The sequence below is a fragment of the Zalophus californianus genome, chromosome 7 (assembly GCF_009762305.2).
Source record: "Zalophus californianus isolate mZalCal1 chromosome 7, mZalCal1.pri.v2, whole genome shotgun sequence".
Classification (NCBI taxonomy): Eukaryota; Metazoa; Chordata; class Mammalia; order Carnivora; family Otariidae; genus Zalophus; species Zalophus californianus.
In genome coordinates, this window is record NC_045601.1 from 24,949,072 (window position 1) to 24,973,915 (window position 24,844).

The 24,844-nt window shown below is 34.2% G+C and overlaps 1 long non-coding RNA gene across 1 annotated transcript; it reads right to left on the reverse strand.

The window, feature by feature from the left end:
• Positions 1-562: 562 nt before the first annotated feature.
• Positions 563-22,795, reverse strand: LOC113927771. Its single transcript, XR_003521730.1, has 3 exons — positions 22,279-22,795; positions 1,689-1,783; positions 563-737 (listed from the first exon to the last, which is right to left on the reverse strand). It is a non-coding gene; the product is annotated as an uncharacterized LOC113927771 (long non-coding RNA).
• Positions 22,796-24,844: the final 2,049 nt, after the last annotated feature.

Here is a 24,844-nt window from a genome sequence, read left to right on the forward strand (position 1 = left end):
ATCTTACTGTGTGTCATACACCGTGCTCCATATTGTCTCTTCTAATACCCTGAACAATTGCCAAGCCAGGTATTATTATTTTCATTGTGTAAATGAAAATTTTCATTGTATAAATGAGGGAATGAATTCTTAGAAAATTTAGGTAACTTGCCCAAGCTCCCATGGCCCGCATTGCTCTGAGGGAAACAAAACAAAAGAAAACAAACAACCAAACAAACCAAACAAACAAAAACAGAAACCAAAACCAATTTTAATAGCCTGCTTCCTGTTGCTTTCCTTAGGTTTTATGACTCTACGTATTTGGCAAGTACTAAATATGTATTAAATCAAATACTGGGGAACAGTTCAAATGATTTAAAGAACTAGACCTTAGCTTTTCAATCTTTGAAGATAATTTTGAGTGAATGAGATAAATTGACTTAAACTGATGTTTAGTTTCTGCCCTTAACTCTATCCCTCAAAAATAAGTCCTCTCTCTGTGTCTTTACCCATTATTTACACATGGATGAAAAAAGAAGAAAAGGAAACACAGTAATTTTAAAAATGAAATTTATTTGTTACCATGTGTGCATATCTTACAATACTTAGTTTTTCCAGGAATTGAATAAAAACACACATAAAATAAACAGTTTCATATTCTCAGTAGCTAGCAAGGTGTTGGAGATTCCTCCTAAATGTTTATTGGATTGAATCCACACCCATAAAAGGTTGAAAGAAGAGCTGAAATGGAGAAAAAGCTAAAGTGGAGAAAAAGAATAATCAGTAGGGGAAGGTAAGTGTGTGCATAAGGTAATAGTATCTAAATACTGTAAATACCTCAAGGAAAGCTGTTGTGCTAAATGCAAAATGATGGTATTCCCACCAGCACCACCACTATTTTTTGTTTTCAACTCAGTCCAGCAGCTTTCAAAGGTGAGAAGAGCTTTGCAGCTCCAAGGGATGAGGTGAGGAGTCACACTTTCCTAGCAAGATGACCTAATTACTCTGAGCATCTGACAAACTCCAGACCATCCCCACGCTAACCGGCAGTAGACAGTAATTCACAAAGGGGAAGGAAAGGGTGCAGAGCTGGACAAAAAAATGAAAGTAGCCCTGTGCTCTATAGAAGCCTCAGCGCCCTGTTGGGGTTGCTCTAGCAGACTGTAGAATTCAGATTGTCCCTTCTTCTCTCCTTATATAGACATGGCACAGTTTCAAAAATAGCCTGTGCTTTTTTAGACCTTTAAAGACATCATCAATCATTGTCTTCTATGGTAATGCTTCAATTACCCAGGAGGGAAAAAAATACAGTAGCCATGGAAGTGACGTCCTGATGTGCTGAAAATCCCAACTAAGAAAGGGCAGTGTTTGCATATTAGCCATGTAAGCAGTGTAAGAACTGTGATGAACCATTAATAAGCCTCTCTCATGCTTTCTAAGTATTCAGGAAATGTGCTGCCTGACAGGCCAGATCTTTATAGGATTAGCTTAATGGTTTGTCACTTTCTGCATTGCTTGCTGCCCTTCCGCCTTTTTTATGCTGAACAATATTGTACTGAGCTTTCTGTGTGGCCGTACAAACCCAGTGTTTCTCCATGATAAGCGCCCCCATCTTAGGCACTTACAGTTCATCCATGTGAAATGACATCCAGCAAAAAATGAAGCCCTGCACCTGTCACCCTCTTATACAAATCTCGTTGATTTCTTACCGCCAAGGTGGTTTCAAATTGGCCACTCCCAGGTGATCACCAGAATAATGAATACCCAAAGGCGATGCTCCCTTCACTCCGTACCATTTGTATCTCTGGAAAATGAACACATGCAACATGTGACTTCAGCCTGGAGAGGCACACAGGTGCAGCTTGTTTGAATGCAGCTTATGCCAGGCTCCCATATGGTAGCCAGGGAGTTCCAACACATGTTAGGGAAAAAGAAAAAAAGCCATAGGATACAAAATTATTTTATCACACTGAGGTGCTAGTGTGACCTACTTCTGCAGCAAAGAAATGTATGAGGGTTTATAATTAAGATAAGCTGGTTTTCTACAGCTCCTTATGCCAACAACAAAAAATATTTATCATTTACAGAAAAAGGTGAATTGTGGTTTTGAGTATCTAATGAATATGGAATATTAAGAGGACAGGTTCCATCTCATGATATTTTCATTGATATTTACACATACCCCCTAAATGTATACTGTGGCATTATTTTCAATATGAAAGATTTCACACTGCAATAAGCCTGTAATTAGAGTTTTCAGATTATCATCTGTGACTGCTTTATGATAAGAACACCAATTCCCTTGAAACGTTTGAGGTGCCTACTGCCTGCACCACTGATTTTATGAAGGTTCACAATCTGTGAATACCACGGAATTTAAACTCGCTTTATATGCCATGAAGACCCCTAATATATACCACCACAAAATCACATTAGATGGCTCCTCACTCATATATACAAATATACACACATTATTTATAGTGCTGTGGGGTTTCTTTTCCAGTTGTTTTAATTTGCCTCAGGGGATTGATAATGGGATAAAGAGCTTTTCACTACTCAGTCACATATTATGAACCTCGTTTGAGTTTGTAATGACCATTAATGCTCAGTTTGAAAATATTGTTGACTGCAATCCATTTTCTCCTTGAATTTCTCTATGTTTTAAATAATCTGTATTTTGAATAGTATGAGGTGTTTTTCATGGCAATAATGTTTTGGATTTTAATGATTGGCTGGGAAATTGTATAGAGATAATTCACTCTATTTTAGACCTCGATGATTTATCACCTTTAAATTGTAAAATCAGAATGAGAAATAATTAACGCACATCACATCACCAAGATCATTTGCCTAGACAAAGCTAACCACAGCTCAATATCTATCCCAACATACATACTATGAACAAGCATAGTTCTCTACTAAAAGCTAAAATTCTAAAAGTCTTTGTTAAATACTAAAAAGCTAAAATATTTTTGAATATTTTGTATTAAAAGAGGTCAGTACTAATTCAGTTGGTGGCTGCTACAGGAATTTATTATCTAAAAGTCACCTAACATTTATAAGACAATCAAAATGGATTTCAGGTAACAGACTAATGTGGATATAGATAAATAGAAATGGAAGAAAGAGGAAAAGGAAAAAAGAAAAACAGAAAGAAGGAAAGAAAGGAAGGAAAGAAGGAAGGAAGGAAGGATGGAAGGAAGAAAACCCCTCTTTCATGAATTTGGGATGGATAAACCAGGATCTGGTGGGAGAAAAATCCAAGATTCTATAAATACTATGAATTATTATAGGAATAATGACTATTTAAGATTCCATCATTTATTACAGAATGCATCTCAATGATTTCTGTTAGATTCACAAATCTTTCCTGGAGTCATCAGGAAAGACCTGTTAAGGCTAGATCCATAAACGAATAGAGAAGAGAAAATTTCCCTACTTATGGCTCCACTATAAGAAAAGGAGACTTGTTAAAACCAATTTAGAGCTTGAGAAATGTAGTCGAACCTTTGTCAAACTAGAACCATCTCTTTGAAAAGTGACGCTTTGTGATTCTCATGGTATCACCTCTCCAGGTTCCATCTTAATCAACACTGACCTCTCAGTGACAAGAAAGAATCAGATGGTGGGTTCAAGTGGGAGCAAAACAGGATGAACATTAAAAAAAAAAAAAAAAAAAGATTCCAGAGACAAGCAAAAGCAGAAGATGATATGCCAAATACAAACAGTCCATGGGATATGTAATTAGATCAGAAATTCAGAAAGAATGTGTAAGGGGCCCAAAGTGGTAAAGAGTTGTGAATCAAGACTGCCGCTATTTGTCTGCAGGGTCTCTGGCATGAAAACTGGGCCTTCATCAAAACAAGAGCTACTTCACTTTGTTGCGGTATGGGATTACAGCTCATCATAAACATTCAATTACTAAATAATGGGGGCATTCATTGTAGACAGAGGTTGGCAGGAACATGATTTAATAGAAATGGCCAAGGCAGAGCCATGAGGAAAAGGACAATCAGAGACGCTGAAGCCCTTGTAAAACTGTGAGTGTATTTAGCAGCAACCAATTCATGTCTAAAAGCCAAATCATGAAAAAAGATCATTTTTAGACATTCGGACCCTGGTAGGCTTCTCAGTACTGAAATGTACTTTATTTTGACATCAGAATCATTTTGAAATATGTAAGATTTTAAAAGAGATGATTAAAGCAGCCTGGCATTATGTCAAAAAACACACATGCATGCACGCATGCACACAAACACACACACAATTTCATCTCTACTCAAACCCCTATTCCTCAATTCTTTTTTTTCCTTCCTACAACCAGATAGGATTTCTATGATTACTGGTTGATAAAATAGTCAACATTATTTTCTAATTTTTCCCATGTTGAAAATGAACAGTTATGTAAACATGTTTATTTCCTTCTACTGCCTAGCTGGTAGGACAAATTAATGGTTTATTAGTTTAAATAGAAGGAATATGGACTTGACAGATCTTTTACCCAAGATCATTTTCTGTATAATAGTCATAGACTTTTTTAATTGTAGATATCTCTGTAAATCAGTGTAAAGTGAAAATGATTTCTTTACAATTAGAGAAAGAAAAAAGGACATTCTTATTCCAATTTTCTGAGGACACTGTTTTTCTACTTAGGTTCTTCTTCTCTCTGCCTGGCACTCAGGAACACTTAAAAAATGTTTAGTGGTGATATATATAGAACTATGCCACAGCCCCTCAGAAGTCAAGAAAGTTCTGATGGTGGTTTTCCTAGGGTCAGTTCTTGTACTTAATGTTCATCAGCTGATAGATTATATTTTATTGCTTTGGATTTATTCCTTGTTTTTTGGCAGATTGTTTTCTGAATTATCCTTTGATCATAGAGTAAATTAGATTTGTTTTCTAGTTTTACATATTATCCATCTGTTGCATGAGACAAATTATATTAATTCACATGTCTCTCCTATTCAAAAATTTGATTTCCTTTTATAAATTTTGCCATTAACAAATTAGTTGTCTAAGAACACTAAATATGAGATTGACTCTCAGTTTAAAAGTTTCTATTTTGAAAATAGAATGTGATTACTATCTACACCATTTGGCTAAATGTCCTTTTCTCTTTGTTTGTATTAACATTTATGAGGGCAAACAATGCAAGTAGATACCTTGTATATCACTATATTTAAACAGAGGTTTTATTTTTTTACAGTATTTATTAGAGCCAATAAGAACACACACATTTGGCAATTTTGAGAATTTTTCTTAATTTTGGCCTTTATTAAAAAAAAAGTTAAAAGTGTAGTTGAAAGAAGACCAAGAATATGAAGCAGATGAAACAAATACCACTATATTTTATTTTTAATTTGATGTTATTAAGTTTGTTGAGAAGCTAAACCTAAAAGAATATTTTACCTAATCAGAGATATATAGATAAGGAGTATTCAGTAAGAAAAGGATATATTACTGATAGCTGGCAAATGGTCCTTTTACTCTATTTATGTCTCTGTGCAATACTATAGAGTGCAGGTCCCCATCCCACCATCTCCCAACAGTGGCATCTAAGAAACGTAATTCAACCAAAGCTGATTTGTCTAGCATTTTTAACAAATTTATTTTTGATATTTCATTTTCCCAAAAGTGCCCTTATAGTACAAGAGAACTCAACAATTCTTCTAACTTATCAGAAAAAGTACAAATTGTCCCAGTATAATTTTAGTATCCAAAAAATTCAAATATTTCAATTTTTCTCTTTTATTTTATATTTATTTTTTTTCAATTTTTCTCTTTTAAAGGCAATCAATGCATAGCATATGTGGTCATTCTTTAAGCAGTAGACAACCTACCTATCACATTCTATAGCAATGTTTCTTTTTCATTATATTGTTTACTCTATATTTACTGTATAAAATATTTTATTTATTACAGTAAATATCAGATTTAATAATCTAATCTCTAGATGGGAAATGCAACTATCAAAAGCACAATTTGTTGGGTTGAAGCAAAATAAAATCATTACATTCTAATAAATTCTGAGCTTTCATTGACTCCATTATATAAATAACTTGATTAAAAGCTATAACTCAGAATGATTTGTGTTTTTTGTGAACCTAGAATACTCAAAGGAAACATATGGTTGTAGACACAGCAAATTTTTAAAATCTGATATTTGATACAATTGTCTATTCATTTTTTAAATCATGGGATATATTTCAAACAAAGACTCATTCTTATTTTTTACACTGTCTGTTGGAATCTGTGGCATTTGAGACCAAGAAATACACACCAAAATTGATTGAGAACCTATTTTTTTTCTTTTTAACCAAGTATACATATACACACATATATACACAAATCAGTCACCTCTGAAGAATCCTAAGAATTCTGCTTTCACTACACATTTAATTTGAAGTTTGTTTCCATATTCTTCAGTCAGTTGAAAAATTACCAAACTTTAAAATTTCTTTCTTTGGAATCAGAGAATTAACTCAATCTACTTTAATGCTTGACAGGTCTGTTAACACATTTAGTGTTATAATGTAATATAGTATAATATAGTGTTATAGTGTAATAATTTACCTATAGAAACTACAAAAGTGATTGAGAATGTATATGTATTTGTGGCTATTAATCCTTTAAATGCATCTACTAAACACAAAACAAAATGAATACTGATAAGAAGCCTGGCCTTTTTTTTTTTTTTAACTTGTAATCAGAATAAAAAAGAGACAACCAATTAAATAATCAGTTTAAACATACTGTGCACAAAGGGAACCATGTTTCCTTAATTAAATAATTTAATACAAAGTTAGCTCAAGTTAAAAATATTTTAACTAAAATATTCTGTGCTTATTGTTTTTTAAGTTTGATAAAAGAGTGCAAAATCTCAGCATTCAGAATTTTTTAGACACTCTTTTCAAGATACTGAACAATACCTACAGTAGGCTTCCATGATACAGTTCATAGGAAAATGGATTTTACATCTTCACAGTGGTAGCTTAAAAACACATTGTTTAAAAAAACTTGTACATGAAGAAATTGGAGACAAATGTTTTCCTAACTCGTGCTTCAAAAAATTAGGAATATCCAACATTTGAAATTTCCTTAAAATAAAATCTATAAATTCAAACATTTTTGTATCTAATAGGAAATTTTAAAAATATTTACCTTCAGTGGTGCCTGGGTGGCTCAGTCAGTTAAGCACAGGACTCTTGATTTCTGCTCAGTTCATGATTTCATGGTCATGAGATCGAACCCCGTGTTGGGTTTCACGCTCAGCATGGAATCTACTTGAGATTCACTCTCACCCTCTCCCTCTGCCTCTCACCACTTGCTCTCTCTCTCTCTCTCTCAAAAATAAATAAGGAAATAAAGAAACCTTGACAAGAAATATTTACCTTCTATATTAGTAATACCACAGTCTCAATGTCCAAAATATCCCAGAAGTTAGTTCACTGAGGTATTACTAGAATTCTTTTGGAAACTTCAAACCATGAAATGGGGATTTGGGCCTCCTTGTAATTTAGATTGCTTTGGGAGATAACAAAGGGCATATAAACATTACAACCTCATGAGAATCCATCTCAGTTTGCATTCATATTGGGACATTGGGAGTGTTCTAATACAGAATTTCTAGAATATCAGGTTCTTCTAATTACTTCTTAATTTGAAATGTGCTTTTTTCTTTTTGAAGATTTTATTTATTTATTTATTTGAAAGAGAGAGAGACACAGCAAGAGAGGGAACACAAGTGGGGGTGGGGGGGGCTGGTGAGAGAGGGAGAAGCAGGCTTCCCGTGGAATGAGGGGCCCGATGTGGGACTCGATCCCAGGACCCTGGGACCATGACCTGAGCTGAAGGCAGACGCTTAACGACTGAGCCACCCAGGTGCCCCTGAAATGTGCTTTTAATGTAACATATTCTTGAATATTATTGAAAAAATAGCTATATTGAAGGGTCATTAATTTGAACATTATATGAATCCATTGTATGATATGATACATTCTATGATTAAACACTTCCTAAATTTGAATTCTCTGTGAGAAATCAGATAAATAGGGAAACAGAGGCATAGATACAGTCAGTTTGCTATACTGAAATATATGTATTCCTAAAAATGACTGTGTTGTGCAAAAATCACCCAATAAAAAACCACAAGTCTTGTGAGAAAAGGTGAAGCTAAGAATACAACACTCAGAAACTTTGTTAGTAACACACACACACACACACACACACACACACACACACCACACACACACAGTGGTAAAAGCCTATTAAATAATGCACTGTTTTTCATATATGGAATGATTAACAGATACATAAATATTACAATAATTTTGGCACTTTTTCCTTGAAAAAGACCAGAAGTTTGCTTGGGGAAGTGGGTGTGAAAGGGATTGCAGCTTGTGATTATTATGAATTGGTAGAAAGATGGTTATGTGACATCTGACGGAAAGTTGTAACACCAGCTGGAGAAGTGTGGCTCACAACACCACAGTAAACAGAGGTAGCTAGGAGATGTTTGAGGCATGTGTATGTATTCTCTGTATTCTTATGCAGGTCAGTTCAACTGGGTGAAGTTTTTTTTTTTTTTCCTTCCTATTTTCAAGTAGTGTTTCTTGGAGAATAAATTGTGCAGAAACAAAAGCAAAATTTGCAGTATGCTCAAATTGTTCCCTAATATAGCAAATGTATTGGAACAAATCCATGTTTTCAGAACAAGTGTTGGAACAGAACTGACTGCCTATCTTCTTGAACATAATTTCTAAGATTCATAAATAATAATGTAAAGCCATGGGATAATTGAATTAACACATTTAAAATCCTTCTATAACTAAAGGAAGAGTTGGCAAGCTTTTTCTGTAAAAGGCCAGACAGTAAATATATATTGCTTTGCCAAGGATAAGGTCTCTGTTGCAATTACTTAAATATGAGTAGTGGTGCAAAACCAGCCACAGTCAAGGTGGAAATGAATGAGTGTGGCTATGTTAAATACAACTATTTACAAAAACAAATACAGGCAAAAGTTCATAAATGTTTGCTTCTTATTTTTATGTGCTATACAAGGCTATAACTTTGAGAGGTGTTACTATACTGACACACTTTTTAACACTTTAAGAAGTCATAAAAGGGATGGATGTGACTGGCAAAAGTTTTACCTCTATTGTAATATTTTCTAGCCCGCTAAAATGCTTATGTAAGACAAGCAGTTTATATCATATCCTCCATTTTTCTCCCTGAAATAGAAGTTGAAAGTTACTTTGTTAAAATTTACAAGTATAGTTATTGAGCCCATCCTAGGTGATAGAAAATGCAACTATTTATGTATGATAACTGAGTGATATTTTTCAGGAGAAAAGGAGGAAAAGTTTGTCCCCTTCAAAAATCACAATTTATCTAGAATATGAGAGAGCATAGCAAAGGACAAAACTTGGATTTTTTTTCAAGTTATACAGGGTTAGGGGAAATGTAATTTTATTTTTCTTATTTGTAATGGATAAGCCTGTGGGGGAAAAAAAGGCTAAGAAATAGGTTTAAATTTTTAAAAATGCCCCACTTTTGGGCTTATTCACAAGATAATTGTGTAAAAATTTGAGGGAGAAACTTATGAAATATTTGCTGGAAGGCGCTGTGTTGATACATATAGAGAATTTGTCTTTTTCTTGTTAAAATAGTAAGTTGGTCTTAGAAATTTTAACATGGGTGAATGAAAAGTATTTCTTAAATCCTAACTAATATATGGCTATCAAAGAGATAACAAATCTCACCTGAATGATTTCTTTGTTTTGTGGTGACTGTATCAGTGCTTGATTATTATAAAATATAACATAAACTTTTAAAACATTGTAAAATCATAATAATAAAAGTTTCTCACTTGTGTTAACCCTGTTATTCATTTTTAAAATATTTTATTGTCACAAATTAGATATCCAAGTGACTATTTTTCATGTGTCCATGAGCATATTTTAAACTATCAGTCAAATCTCCTGTCAATTCTTTTTTATTTCACCATATACTGTTACTTAAAAAAAAAAAGTTTCTTTTTTTGCTTGTGATGGACTTTTAAGATCTACTCTCTTAGCAACTTTAAAATATGCAATAAAATATTATTAACTATAGTCATCCTGCTGTACATTATAGCCCCAGGATTTATTTATTTTAAAACTTGAAGTTTGTAATTTTTGACCCCTTTACCCGCCCCCACCTTGGTAACCACCAATCTGCTTTCTATCTTTGAGCTTGATTTTTGTTTTTTTGTTTGTTTCACATTTTTAGATTCCACATATAAGTGAAATCATGCTGTATTTGTCTTTCCCTGATGTATTTCACTAAGTATAATTCCCTCAAGTTCCATTCATATTCTTGCAAATGGCAAGGGTTCCTTCTTTTTTATGGCTGAGTAGTACACTATTGAATATATATACCACATCTTCTTAATCCATTCATCCATTGATAGACACTTAGGTGTTTCCATATTTTGTGTACTGTAAATAATGATTCAATAAACATGGGAGTGTATATATCTTTTCAAATTAGTGTTTTTGTTTTCTTCAGATAAATACCCAGGACAATAGCTGGATAATATGGAAAGTCTATTTTTAATTTTTTGAGGAACCTCCGTACTGTTTTCCATAGTGGAATTACATGCTCAACAGTGCACAAGGGTTTTCTTTTTTATATATCCTTGCCAACACTTGCTATTTCTTTTCTTTTTGATAATAACCATTCTAACAGGTGTGGGATGATACCTCATTGTGGTTTTGATTAGCATTTCCCTGATGATTAATGATGTTCAGCATCTTTTCATATACCTATTGGTCATCTCTGTGTCTTCTTGGGGAAAATGTTTATTCAGATCCCCTGCCCATTTTCTAATGAGATCATTTGTCTTTAGGTTATTGAGCTGTATGAATTCGTTATATATTTTGAATAGTAACCTGTTATCGGATCCTTATTTGCAGATATAATCTCCCATTCAGTAGGTTGTCTTTTTTTTTTTAAGATTTTATTTATTTCTTTGACAGAGAGAGAGAGCAGCAGAAGGAGAGGGAGAAGGGGGATCCTGCTGGAGCCTGATGTGGGACTCGATCCCAAGACCCTGATGCGGGACTTGACCCCAGGACCCTGGGATTATGACCTGAGCTGAGGGCAGACGCTTAACCGACTGAGCCACCCAGGCGTCCAAGTAGGTTGTCTTTTCATTTTGTTGCTGATATCCTTTGCTGTGCAGAAGCTTTTTAGTTTGATGTAGCCCTTCTTTACTTTTGTTGCCTTTGCTTTTGGAGCCAGATCCAACTCTTTTGATTTTACCTTGTCAAGATCAGGATTTAAAAAGAAAGAAAGAAAGGAAGCATATTCATGAAGTCTTTTTTTAAAAAGATTTTATTTATTTATTTGACACAGAGTGAGAGAGAATACAAGCAAGGGGAATGACAGGCAGAGGGAGAGGGAGAAGCGGGCTCCCCATGGAGCAGAAAGCCCGATGCGGGCCTCGATTCCAGACCCTGGGATCATGACCTGAGCCAAAGGCAGACGCTTAACCAACTGAGCCACACCTTCACCCCTTCATGATGTCTTTTACCTCGAAAACTATCTTAGAGACTTAACAAAGAGCTCCTAGAACATCGAAAAGTTTTAATATTTCACTTTATAAAAATAAAGTTGGTAGAAATAATTAGGTTCATGCTGTATGATCCATATTTCTCAATTAGCTCAGCACCATGTTAATATTTGTATGGAAAGAACTGTCCACTCAAGAGAGATGTTTAATTTCAGTTTTTCCAAGATTAAGTTTGTAGAGGCAAAATAGTGTTAATATAGATATTTCAGAGATTGTAAGTTTTATGAGAAGGACATATAGATTTATAGATGTCCTCATCATCCATAATACTTTTACCCTTAGGGTAAACCTTTACTGAGTCCTTATAAAATAGTTATGGATTATACTCCAACAGGAAATTGTATGCTCCTCCATTCTGATATCATCAGTTACTGTAATAAATTAACCCTAGCCTTGCAGTTTCAATATCAAACACTTTTTTAACTCTTTCTGATGCTTATCTGAAGGCTCTGCTGTAAAATACAAGCTAGAAGATCAGGAGATCCCAGAATAGAAGGCAGGGATTGTGACAAAAGACACCAACTTATCACCAATGTATAAAACAACTTGTTGAGGAGGCTATGGGAAAATTAAGCTGACCTAAATTATTTTGGAAATGGTGGGCTCCTGTAAGATTAAAGACAAAGGGAACTGTGAATAAGAACCAGTAGTAACGTTGTTTCTTGTAAGGGAATGGGTTGACAATTTTGGAACCATTGTTTATGTTAACTGAAATTGAACAAATACAAAAGTGGATGGTGGGAGACAGGAACCAGGTTTTTCATCTGGTGTGGGAGATTACTGATAAAGCAAGGCAGAAGGCTAAAATGTTTAACTACATTAAACCCATGTAGTTTAATGGGTTAGAGTGCAATAGTCAGTGGAAGTGTAGTTTATTTTAATATAAGTAAAATGGATGAATTACAGAAATATTTAACTCATGTGTATGTACATGGGTAAGTATATACTATGTGTTTCTTCACTCTGTCAACTGTAAGGGCAGAGAGGCAACAAGACCCAGTAGCCACAAACATACCTAGTAATCTGATATTGGTTACTAATACCATTCTCCAATTGAGGGAACCAACGATCCTTGGGTAAATGGCTGATTGTAAGTCTGGAGCAGGACATGTACAAGATGGTCATGGAGCAATTTGTAATGTCTAAAAGTAAGGAAGTCAGGGGCACCTCACTGTCTCAGTCAGAGGAGCATGTGACTCTTGATCTTGGGGTTATAAATTTGAGTCCCACATTAAGGGTAGTGATGACTAAAAAAAAGTAAATTTAAAAAAAGAAAAGTAGGGCGCCTGGGTGGCTCAGTCGTTAAGCGTCTGCCTTCGGCTCAGGTCATGATCTCAGGGTCCTGGGATCGAGTCCCACATCGGGCTCCTTGCTCTGCAGGAAGCCTGCTTCTCCCTTTCCCACTCCCCCTGCTTGTGTTCCTGCTCTCGCTGTCTCTCTCTCTCTGTCAAATAAATAAATAAAATCTTTAAAAAAAAAAAAGAAAAGTAAAGAAAGGAAGTTATAAATACACACATGCATGTGCGTGCATGCACCCCCCCCACACACACACAAATGATGGGGCTATATCAAAGGGACAAGGAACTGACTAAAAGAGCCCCCAGTGCCCAAAGGTGGAACAATTTGGGCAACAAAACAAAATTCTGGTAAAAGAAACAGAAGAATATCAAAATAAATGGAGAAACATACTGTGTTTTTGGATCAGGAGGCTCAACAATAAACATGCTAATTCCTCCCAAATTGACAGACAGATTTAATACAGTAGCCAGGAAAATCACATTTTTGTAGTTCTAGAGAAGATTATTCAAAACTTTTAATGGAAAGCCAAAGGAATTTGATTTGTTAAAGCAATTTTGGGGAAAAAATAAAATGAGAGAAATCAATATACTCAGGTTCAACTTTTATTATATAACTGCAGTAGTCAGAACCAAAATTAAATGCTTTTACTCTGAGAAAGATGCTATTTAGAAGTGAAAAGACAAGCAGTGGACTGGTAGAAAATAATTCCATGCCATATCTCTGACTCAGGACTACTATCAAGAATATATAAAGAACTCTGAAAAATTGACAGTAAAAAACAGACAAACCAGTTATAAACTGAGCAAAATAAATGACAGAGCATTTCACTGAAGAGGATATACGATGGCAAAAAGCACATAAAAACATATTCAACATTATTATTCATTAGGCAAATGCAAATTTAAAACAATTATGTATCACTATGTGCCTACTAGAATTTCTCAAGTAAAATATAATGACAACAATAAATGCTCTTGAGGATATGGAGAAACTCAATCACTCATATATTGCCAGTGGAAATGTGAAATGGTCTGCTACTCTGAAAACAGTTTGTCAGTGTCTTAATAAACCACATATGTAATTGCTGTGTAGCCTGGACAGTTGCACTCCTGGTCTTTCATCCCAGAGAAATGAAAAGTTGTGTTCACACAACAGCTTGTGCACAAACATGTTCATGATGGCTCTGTTTGGAGTAGTGCCAAACTGGAAATAACCCAGGTTCCTTGAGTAAGTGAAAAATTAGATAAACTGTGGTATATCCATACAATAGAATCATACTCAGCCATAAAAAGGAACAAACTGTTCAGACCTACAATTATCAGGATGAATTGCCAGAGAATTATGCTGAGTGAAAAACAATTTTTAAAAAGTTAAATATTGGGGCACCTGGGTGGCTCAGTCGTTAGGCGTCTGCCTTCGGCTCAGGTCATGGTCCCAGGGTCCTGGGATCGAGCCCCACATCGGGCTCCCTGCTCGGCGGGGAGCCTGCTTCTCCCTCTGCCCCTCCCCCTGCTTGTGTTCCCTCTCTCGATGTGTCTGTCTCTGTCAAATAAATAAATAAAATATTCTTTAAAAAGTTAAATATGGCATGTTTCTTTTTATACAGCATTCTTGATATTATAAAATTAAAGAAATAGAGAATAATTGGAGACCAGATATCAAAGAGGGGATGGAAGCATAAGGGAATTGGTTGTAGCTATTAAAAGGCTATATGAGGGAAAATTCAGGTGAGAGAAAAGGTCTGTGTCTTGCCTCTCTCAATGTCAGTATTATCAAGCTATGGGTTTTCAAGCTGTTACCATTGAGGAAACCTGGAAAAAGGATGCATGGGATCTCTCTGTATTATTTCTTACAACTGCACGTGGGTCTACTATTATCTCAAAATAAAAATGTAATTGAAAATAAGACGTAATATATAAGACAGAATGACAAAAATTAACTGCGCTGAATTGAAGTAGAAAGATGATTTTAATATGGGAGTTTTATGTATCTTTCTCCTTCCCTTCCATCATGAATAAGTTCCATTAAGTCAATATCAAAATATGCCAAATATTCAAATTTTATTCCGAAATTTTTCTTGTGCAATAATTTTGATTCCCTGGGAAACTCTCAAGCATTTTGTCCTGTCTTACTGAGATGGATTTATTCATATCCCCAAAGAAATAAATATATAGTTACAATTACATTATAGAATAGATTCATACTTTAAAATTGTTTTTATAGTAAACATTTTTAAATTCTCCATTGACTTTCAGGAAACTCCATTGAGATATACCCCTATGGGGAGTTAAAATGTTATAAAATGAAAAGTATATTTTTTAAAGTTTTTATTTTAATTCCAGTTAGTTAAGATACACTTATATTAGTTTCATTTCTATGCACAAATAATGAAGCATCAGAAAGAGAAATTAAACAAACTATCCCATTTCAATTGCACCCAAAATAATAAGATACTGAGGAATAAAGCTAAATAAAGAGGTGAAAAACCTGTACTCTGAAAACTAGAAAATACTGATGAAAGAAATTCAAGATGACACAAAGAAATGGAAAAACATTCCATGCTCATGGTTTAGAAGAACAAGCATTGTTTAAAATGTCTGTATTACCCAAAGAAATCTACACATTTAATTTAATGCAATCCCTATCAAAATGCCAACAGCATTTTTCACGCAACTAGACCAAACATCCTAAAATTTGTATGGAACCACAGAAGACCCTGAATAGCTAAAGCAATCTTGAAAAAGAAAAGCAAAATGGACGCATCACAATTCCAGACTTCAAGTTATATTACAATGGTGTAGCAATCAAGACAGTAGGGTATTGGCACAAAAATAGACACAGAATAGAAAACAATAGAACAGGATAGAAAACCCAGACATAAACACACAATTATATGGTCAGTTAATCTTTGACAAAGCTGGAAAGAATATCCAATGGGAAAAAGACAGTCTCTTCCACAAATGCTGTTGGGAAAACTGGACAGCCACATGCAGAAGAATGAAACTGGACCACTTTCTTACACCATACACAAAAATAAATTCAAAATGGATTAAAGACCTAAATGTGAGACCTGAAACCATAAAAATCCTATAAGAAAACACAGGCAGTAACTTCTTTGATATCAGCTGTAGCAATTTTTTCTAGATATATCTCCTGAGCAAGGGAAACAAAAGTAAAAATAATGAAAAATATTTTTCTTAGAAAAAATAAAATATCCTTTAAAGAATGTTTTAAAAGTATTTTCTAATCGAGACAACTATTACTTAATGAGTCATGTTGCATTTTTACCATAAAATGATTTTTTATTTGGTGTGTCTCTTTTTAATCATTTAAAATAGTATGTATTTTACTAAAATAAAATTAATAGGAGAGATGTAGGATATTTGATCACGTTTTCTGGTCATTTCAGGTAAAACTACTGGCTCTATCTAGTCCCTAAGTAACCCACTTATTTTTTATACATTTTTTAAGCCCCAGGTTTTTGCCATTTCCTTTAATACCAAAAGTTCATTTTATATAATAGCTTTTAAATGTTGTTTATGTAACAACCCTAGTTAGCACAGTTATTATTGTTTATACTTAATTAACATCTTGTGCAATTCTTTCTTTATGGTCTAATGTTAGATCTTAGTCTCAAATAATTTAAAAAGAGTTGTTAGGAAAATCTATTACTTTTTAAATAAACTATTGCATTTATTTGTTTATATGTCTGGAACATTTTAAGGTTTAATTAACATTCCAAATGTCATGCAGATTACAGTAGAGCACAGTGGAGAAAGCAGTAGAATAAGTGGATTGTAATATCAATTTATGTAATAACCCTGTTTCCTTGATTAGTTCAACTCTTGGTGTTTTAATTGCCTCATTTCTAACATGGAGATAATAAACCTTTCTTGCAGTGATATATGATTTCAGAACAAAAGGATATGTTTGAAAAAACACTTTAAATCTATATATATTTAATATTAATAGAAATAATTACTTATGATAAGTATCTGCTGTGGGCAACTGGGATATTTTATAAATTGAAAATAATATGACTATACATTTTTTCCTACTTTCAGGGGCAGTTTTCCTATTTGATACAAGATCAGACATTTGAATAGATCAGTTTCATATTGATACAACTTTTCAGGAATGAATAAACTCAGTATTTTAGAGCCAGAAATGTAGTCTTCTAATACATCATGATTTTTGTCTGGTATTTCCTCCTTTATTTCTTAATCTATCTAAACGTTGAACAGACATCAAAAAATTTGCAGGTGTATCAGGAAAAGATGCTATTTTTGGAATTAAATTGCTATAACAATTAAGAGCAAATGAAGAATGAAGTTGAAATCAAACTCATTCTTAATTACTAAATCTTTTAGAACTGACATAAAATTACACTCAACTAAAATTACAGTTTAGTGATCAGTTTTGGTATTTTTTTTGTTTAACTTCATCTGGGATCAGGGTAGAGTGCAAAATTAGTATATAAGTCTACAATTGAGTTCAAAGAAGTTAGAACAGAAAATTATTCATAGTGCAAAGGGAATTTTCTGCAAAGAGTAATATTATAGTTAAATTTCTAAATCTTCAATACCTATAAAGTATATAAATTTTACATATATCTAGCAGGGCAATTCTATCTTGGGTATGCCATGGCATCTTTTAGTGTACAGGATGTCTGCACCTCGAGCCATTCCCTTAGGAAGGGAGTCTTAAGACCCCCTCCTAAGGTGTGGCAGACTGATGCCATCTCTCACACTTTTAAGCATCATTACAAGAATAAATCCAGTGTAAATTAGCTTTAAGTTAGCAGGTCAGTCACTATGGCTCAAAGTCTAACATGTTCCACAAGAAACGTTTTCCAATGACATTAAAAGCTCACCAGTGAAAAACTGAAAAATTCTAGAGCTTTACAATTTCAGAGTCTCACCTATGTGCTAAAGTTATACAGGAGATCATGGCCAAGAGACAGAAATTTTAAAAGATAATTCCGAAACATGAAACAGGCTTAAATGGATAGACAGCAAAGTCCTGTGGGAATATGAAGCAAAACAAATTATTATTGGTGGTCAATGTTATCTTAACAGAGTGTAAATTTTTAAATGTCTAAGAAGTTCAGTCCACTGCATAACTACAGTTGTGTGTGTGTGTGTGTGTGTGTGTGTGTGTGTATTTATGATACACAGAGTAAATGTACACTACTCAGCAAGTAACCTGTTTGCTTGGTCACTGAGGTTGGCCTGTTTACTAACCCTGCTTTAAAAGATGTTCATTATCCTTTCCAAAGGCTGCTTGTCTTCCCTCCTCTCCTATGACTGGCTTATGACCTGATAGGACAAGCTGACTGCAACAAATCCTCTAAGAAAAGGTGGCAGTCTACACTTCTACAGTCCTGAAGATGTTGCATAGCTCCCAGCCCTCTGTGTACTCTGTGTAGAAGGTGCTCTTGGTTCCAAAATAGACAATCCTATCGGTTCCATGTACTTTAGTACTGACTTCATCTTATACGTCAAACTACATTACTTTTCACCTTATACTTTGGATTATCTTCCTTTAAAAGTATATGACACCCAAATTGTTCGCCAGTTCACTTATTTTTACTGTTGGATGAGCTCAGGAGAGGTTATTCTATAGAAAGAACAAGATAATTAAATGTGCCTTATTGTAAAATCATGTAATATGAAAGGAAAAATGTAGGATAGTTTATTAGCAATCTTCTCACCTAAAGTTCACGAAAGTACTTTAGTATTAGTGTTAGAATGCTTTTATATTAAATGTAACCCTGAATATTTTATAGAATGTCATATCAGCAGATGAGAGACTAAAATATGAAAACACGATTAAGATATATTCATTCTAAATGAGTGCAGAATAAATAAATAAAAAGAGCTATTTGAATGTCAAGGCAGTTCCCCGATTTTCCTATGTGACATCTCCAGAGGTCTTCATGAGAAAAATCATGGCAACTTTAAGAGCACTGATGCGTAAAAAAGAAAAGTAACCTAGGACCAGACATAGAAAAGAATTTAAGTCATATTACACCACCAACAACAAAATAAAGCCACAACTAGTGTTTAAAATACTACAACTTGGGGCGCCTGGATGGCTCAGTCGGTTAAGCATCTGCCTTTGGTTCAGGTCAGGATCCCAGGTTCCTGGGATCAAGCCCCATGTGGGGCTCTCTGCTCAGCAGGGAGCCTGCTTCTCCCTCTCCCTCTACCCCTCTCCCTTTCTTGTGCAGATTCTCTCTCTCTCTCAAATAAATAAATAAAATCTTTTAAAAAATAAATAAAACACATACAACCATGAGAGAGACAAGAAATAAACTCAATAACACATAGAGAAGTAAAATTGATACTGCAGGTCTAGTAAAAATTGGGTAAGTAGAACCATATTTACCTTACTATTCTTTGTGAAATATACTGAAAACAACAATGTAACAGAATCTACATTTTAAAAAATAAAAATACATTATTAAAAAATAAAAAATTAAAATTAAATAAATTAAAAAATTAAAAAATAAAGTTACATTATTACAAAGAGTATGGTACAGAGAGAGAAATAACCAGAAAAGTCAATATTTTTTTAAAAAGAAGGGTCTCCAAATTTATATGGGAATTTAGTATCTCATAAAGATTGTATTTCAATCAGTGGAAAATTTTTGGATTATTCATCACAATATTGGGAAAACTGAATAGCCAGAAAACAATATAATTTTCCTTATAATAAACAATATTTGAAATGGAGCACGGATTTTTTTTGAAGTTTTCTCCATTTCATTCCTTTTACTCCAAACATCCATGTTTATGAAATTCAATTTTATAAAAATAGATTTAGAAAGATCTGAAGATTTTACTCAATACCAGTGAACTAAGGAGTGTGTGACATTTTTCTCTGACATTCTTTTCCCTATGGAATATATAGTGAAATTTCATTTTGGCCAATGTTTTGCAGGAAAACTCAAGACCCAATACAATTATCTGTCTAGTCTGTGTTTTATTCTTGATGATCCACTTACTTATTGTTCTTTATTTGAGTGTAGTTGATACACAATGTTTCACTAGTTGCAGGTGTACAACATAGTGACTTGACCACTCTATACATTATGCCGTGCTCACCACAAGTGTATGTACCATCTGTCACCAGAAACACTGTTACAGAATGACTGACCATACTCTCTGTGCTGTCGCTTTTATTCCCATGACTTATTCATTCCATAATTGGGAGCTTGTATCTCCAACTTTCCTTCATCTATTTTGCCCATTCTCCTACCCCTCACCTCTGGCAATCATCAGTTCTCTGAATTCATAGGTCTGATTCTGGTTTTGTTTGTTTGTCTATGTACTCATTTTTTTTTTTTTTTTGGTTTTTCCACATATCAGTGAAATCATATGGTATTTGTTTTTGTCCGACTTACCTCACTTAGCAGGATACCCTTTGGGTCCATCCATGTTGTTGAAAATGGCAAGATCTCATCCATTTTTAATGGCTGCTTTAATAAATATTAACTCCCTAGAAATGGGTAACTTATGTATATAAAAGTTTAATAGAGGTGAAAAATATAAATGGTTAATAAACTTAAGGCAAAAAAACTCCTCAACTTTATTCATATTCAAAGTGATGTGATGTGATTTTATTTTATTTTTTTTAATATATCTCTACATCTAGTCAATCATGCTCTAATGTTCAGAGTATCCTTAATTCCTATCTCCTTTTCTTTTTTTTTTTAAGATTTTATTCATTCATTCATGAGAGACAGAGACAGAGAGAGGCAGAGGGAGAAGCAGGCTCCCAAGGAGCAGGGAGCCTGACACGGGACCCGATCCCAGGACCCTGGGACCACAACCCAAGCCAAAGGCAGACATCCAACCATCTGAGCCACTCAGGCGCCCCCAAAGTGATGTGATTTTAAACAATTAGGGAAGCCTCCTTTGCCTATTAGATTGGTAACTGTTAAGTAATACCAGATATTCCTGAGGATTTTTAGTTGAGCCTAAATTGCTATAAACTTTTTGAAAGAAATTCATTGGTTACTATCCAAATAAAAAAGAAACATGCAATCTCTTCATTAGTAGGTAAGAAATTTTCCCTTAGAAGCATACTCCACTAGTTCCCAGTGCCTGCCTGTTCGTTGGTGTGTCAGCAGGCCTAGCTGGCTCTCGTTCAAATCTCCTGTTTTTATGTGATCATCATCTAGGGCCAGAGACAAAAGGTGGGTGGGGTATGTGCAACGGACTTGCCATCCACCATGCATCTGGCTAATTGCTTGTCCAAGTTGGCAAGACCAAACTCTCTCATGGATTGGTGTGATGTCTAGACAGTAATGGGCAAAGGAAGATGACTATTTGGCTTCAGATTCTAGCTGTGTGCTTCAATATAGCTTTGCCAGTGAACCCCAAATTTGTGGAATTTGGGGCATATCCCATCATTAATAAACACTTCTTTTTATTTTCCTTTTCCTCTGTGTTTCTCTTTACCATGAGTTAAAACACACTGAAGGGACAAATGGTTGATATCCCAAATACTTCCAATTAAATCCCTTTCTATACGTTTATCTATAGATCCATTCATATAAATGCCTGAATTTATATGTATAGAATCTTGCTTCCAACACTGTTGTAATAACAAGGCAAAAGAAAACAATGTTTATTATTCAGGGACTGTTCAAATAAATTATGATGTAACCTTAAAAAAAGATACTATATAATTATTTTAAAAGCATAATGTAAATGTATACATGTTGATATGAGGTAATATGAATAAAAACAGCAAGGTGGAAGCCAGAAGTGTAACCTGATTCTTTACATAAAAACACACACACAGAACACACACACTCACACTCTAATCTTGCATGTTTGCTTCAGGATCTCAATTCCACAGCCATCTTTCAAAGACTCAGGAAGTATTATCAGAATCTGTTGTAGCTAAGTAAAAGAATAAGAAGTAGTGGTAGGATGTAGGATGAATTTCACACTTAAATGAATTCAAATTTAGTTTTAAATTTTTAAATTACCATATTGTCCATACAAAACCAAGAACAATTTGCCTCAAACTGCCTGTGGGTGAATCCTGATATAGACATCCATATTCATGGGATACTTCTAGGAGGCTGCATGAAACATTCTTAACAGAGATCAATATTTTGATGGTGAAAGGTGACCTTAATTTTACACTTTATGCTCTTCTGTGCAGATTTTACATGTTTTACTGTCAGCCTGTATATCTCTTAGATAATGAAAATGCATGATAAACCAATGAAATGTCTTTGTTAATATTTAACATATATCCAACACATTTGACTAAGATTTATTGTAATATTTATAATGCTCTCTTACATATAAAATCGTTATATTATATGGCTTTATATGTATGCTATCTAAATGATGTTACTTCACCTGGAGTTTTCTTCCCCCTCTTCACACCTTGATAGCTGGTAAACAATATCCATTCTTCTCAAACTTGCTCATGATAAGTGGCTTGTTCCTCCAACTTTCCTCTCCCCCAATAGTGGTGGGTCACTCCTTCTCCTATACACTTCTTTATGCTACATGTTTTTATAAAGTACACCTCACATTGATATATTATTCATTAGAATGTGTCCTCTCTCTTCTGTAGTCTGAAGTTTCCTTGAGAGTAGAAACAATTCCTGGTTTTCCTTACTATCCACAGTGCCGTGCAGAATGCCCCAAACAAAATTGGTTCACAATAAAACTATTTAAACTAAGCTGAGAAGAGACATTTCCTTTTTTAGTCTGTAAATCATCCCTAGAATCTAGAGTAAAAGTAAAAATTTCTCTTTAGTGAGGGCTTACTATGCTATTTCTTAAGCACTGGATATATTTCATGTTATTTAAGACTCACTATAGATAATTATTAAGCTAATTTTCCAGAAGGAACTTGAGGTTCTGAGTCATTTATTTTCTTGGCCAAACTCTAAGATCTAGAACCTGTTTATGACATCATGGGTAAGGATTTGACTTTGAATAAAGAGAATCATAAAATCATAAAATTCCTCTAAGATACAAGAAAGCATAAGATGAGTAATTCTTTAAATTCTACTTTGCCTCAACAGGAGAACAATGAGGATTTGCAAATAACAAAATTTAAAAAGTCAAAGTTTAAAATAAGCATAAAATAAGTTTAGGTATATAAAAAAGTAATAACAAAAATCCAGTGAGTACAAATGAATTTGTTTATAAAGCCATATATAAGATATCTCACCATCACAAATTATACTGTAATTTATTAAAGTATAAAGTATTTTTTAAAGTATTAAAGTATTAATTAATTATTGGAACATATATAATAAGAAATATAATTTTCCCAAGAAGATGGTACAGAAAGGAAAAACAGATAACGGACATAAAAATTTTTAACTATAAAAGGTGTGAATCTATAAGGACTAAAGATATTGCAAAATATACTTTGCAAGAAGGAGCATTCCAGGAGCCCCCAAAATAGGAAACATCGCATATATAGATTATCAATATAACTGCAATAAAATATTTAAGGGATTTAAAAAAAATAAAATGTCCTAAATCAATAAGAATCAGCATGTAAGTCATAGTATCATAATTTCAGGAAAAAGAGGAAAAGAGTTGAAAATTGGTTTTATTAGGGCACTTTTATTTTAGTAGTAGAAATATGTATTTTAAATAGAATGAGAATTTTCAAATAAAAGAATGCATAAAACAAAACACTAAGGTCATAAAACTGCGTTTAAAAAGTAGAGAAGAAATGTAAGAATTGTTTTTAGTCTCTACTCCAGTATTACTATATTTAAAAATCCTGGCAAATGTAATTCCTTTGGGTCCTCAAAAGGGATGATATGTTATCTAGAATAGAAATTTATGTTTTTGAACTTGAATCCTGAAATTATGCTCCCTACTCTAAAGAGGGGTTATAACTTTATCGTCTCCTCTGTCCATACTGACCCCAATTGTGACGGAGAGGTAGAGGCAAAAACTTCATTGCCATTAATTGCTAATTGCAAATATAAAGACATACAAAGGAATTTGGAAGATCACCAATACTTCTGTTTCTCAGTGTTTTTATATGAGAAAGCACCCCCTGAGAAAGGCACTACTCTGTACTAAATGACCTGCTTGGGGCCTTAAGGCTCTTGGTCTCCAAGCTGTTTAGTGGCCTGTGTCAAAAAAATTACTTGTTTCAGTCCAATTTCTCTCAATTCAATAACCCCTAAGCCTCTCAAAACAAAGCAAAGTTAAAATGATTTTCAATTGCTTTGGACTGGGATGTGTCAGGCAGTCACCAACATTTCATGGACATCAATGGAACAAAGCACTCACCCTGAAACCTTTCTCCTTTTCTCATTAATCAGAATTCCAATGAGCTGATTTCTTTTTTAGTCTAGTCTAGAAGAGATTTATGAGAAATGGGATTTTTCTGACTCATGACTTTGAGCTAAGTATGCTGGATATATATTCCTGGGAAAACAACACAGCTAATCATCCCACTTAACTCTAAATAATGTGGACTTGATTATGTAGTGTATTCCCAAAGTCCAGCAGTCAAGAAGCCTGACCGAACGGAGAGCATGGCTTTCTGTTCTGGACTCTATTTTTTAGTGAATGACTTTTCTCAGTGTGGTTTATTTAGTCACACATTCTAATATCAGTTCATTGTGTCAGAAAGGTAAAATCACAAGAATTAACGATAGAGGATCTCACTTACTCAGCTGCCTGTCGTCACCTGTCAAATTTCTACCCATTCATCACCTCGCCTGTCACACTTGACACAAGCTTCTGAAGGGTTGGGCAAAGGGGAGGCAGGAAAGGCTGGTTAAATGTCTTCATGATCATCTTTAGCAATGTCAGTAGCTCAGCACTCGCAGTATTTCAGACTTGCCCGTGACAGCTTTTCCGCTAGAGCTGAAGCTGCATTCCACATTGATATTTGTGGCGGCTTGGATTCTGGGCTAGAGCAATGCCTAAGGCAAGC